This window comes from Pteropus medius, unplaced genomic scaffold, assembly GCF_902729225.1.
Source record: "Pteropus medius unplaced genomic scaffold, Ma_sr-lr_union100, whole genome shotgun sequence".
Lineage (NCBI taxonomy): Eukaryota > Metazoa > Chordata > Mammalia > Chiroptera > Pteropodidae > Pteropus > Pteropus medius.
This window is the reverse complement of record NW_024351073.1, coordinates 4436323-4438116: the sequence shown is the minus strand read 5'-3', so window position 1 is coordinate 4438116 and position 1794 is coordinate 4436323. Positions and strand designations below refer to the sequence as shown.

The window sequence follows — 1794 nt, the reverse complement described above, 5'->3', positions numbered from 1 at the left end:
CTCCTGGAGCAGAGACACGGGGTCTTATTCATTCATGATTTCCTGACACCTAAAACAATGGCAGACACTGAAGAAAGAGGCAAGGAGCAAATACAAATACATTTGAGGACGTACTCTGTGCCAGGCATTTGACATGTTATCTCTCTATCACGTTAACTCTATGAAGGTTAAATTACATTCCTAAGGTCACAAGAAATTGAGGAATTCAGTATTTGAATCTAGGCTTCATTCCAAGTCCAGGACTCTTTTCTTTAGCCTATATTATAAATAGGCTATTATAAATGTAGGACACACAAATTAGTTGATGAATTAACATAGCCTGTTTATCCTGAATCTCAAATGGTACAGTGATCACTACCAAACAATGGAGCCCACTTCATTTGTGAAATTCCTAATTGTTAAGTCCTTTTATTGAACGAAACCCTACTTTCCTACAGTTTCCTCTACTCTTCCTGGTTCTTCTCTGGAGCCACATAAGAAAACTATAATCCCCCTTCGACAAGATCAGACTTTTGCTTATGAAGACAACTACTGCACATCTCCCCGTCACCAAGCAGTTCTTTTTCCATAATGACCAAGTAACTCGCAGGAAGGAAAAAGGAAGCCTGCTTGCAATCTTTCCTCTTTCTTTCTTTCTTTCTTTCTTTCTTTCTTTCTTTCTTTCTTTCTTTCTTTCTTTCTTTCTTTCTTTCTTTCTTTCTTTCTTTCTTTCTTTCTTTCTTTCTTTCTTTCTTTCTTTCTTTCTTTCTTTCNTCCTTCCTTCCTTCCTTCCTTCCTTCCTTCCTTCCTTCCTTCCTTCCTTCCTTCCTTCCTTCCTTCCTTCCTTCCTTCCTTCCTTCCTTCCTTCCTTCCTTCCTTCCTTTTCTTTTCTTTTCTTTCTTTTGCAAGGCAACCCTTGGCTGACCTCACAGATTGCAAGGACCTTGTCAGCTTACAATCCCTTATTTTTTATTTTTTACACCTATAGCACCTGGTCTTCCTAGGTGGTCTCCCATCCAAGTACAAACCAGGCCCAACCCTGCTTAGCTTCCAAGATCAGATGAGATCAGGCTTGTTCAGGGTAGCATGGCCATAGACCTGATTGCAATCTTTCAATGTGAATCTTTTGCCATGAAGTGTATATGGCTTTATGTAGCCAGAACCCCCTTGGTCTTCTAATAAGATAGACCCAAATAGGGTCCTTTCTTGTCACTCTTTCATGCATCAAAGCAAGGCAGTGAAATCCCTTGGCCCTTGCTTCTTTCCCCATGAATGTTCATTTATGCTAGTAACCACCAGGTGCAAGCCTAGGGGAGGTTGGTGACTCACAAGATGCCCCTGGATGGACTATGTGGAAAGTTCCTTTATCAGCTTCTCTCAAAGTACAATATCAGGAACCACCTGCATCAGAATCATTAAAAGTCTGTGTTAAAATACAGATTCCTGGGTCCACCCCAGAGTTCTTAGATCAGAATTCCTAGGATGATACCTGGAATTCTTATTTCTTAAAGGGCATTTCCTCCTTCAATGATTTTAATAAATACCCAAGTTTGGGAACCTTGGACTAAGCAAGGCCATGTCTCAGTGACATGGCAGTTCCCTTTTATTGTAATCTTTGTTGGTGGATAGAGGCTGGAGTCTGTTCGTGTATATAAAAAATATTTTTGTAAGTGGAATTGTCAATATTTATATAATATAAGAAAAGCAAAGGTATCTACCAAGTGAGTTTAGCTGCAATCACATATAAAATCATAATAAAAAGATGGGATCCTATAGTTAGCAGGGCTGGCCTACAATGTAAGTGGGCATATGCAC

The 1794-nt window shown here is 39.7% G+C and overlaps 1 pseudogene; it reads right to left on the bottom strand.

Annotated features, from left to right (window-relative positions):
• Positions 1-958: 958 nt before the first annotated feature.
• On the bottom strand, positions 959-1077 carry LOC120586326 (uncharacterized; annotated as a pseudogene).
• Between the last annotated feature and the right edge of the window lie 717 nt (positions 1078-1794).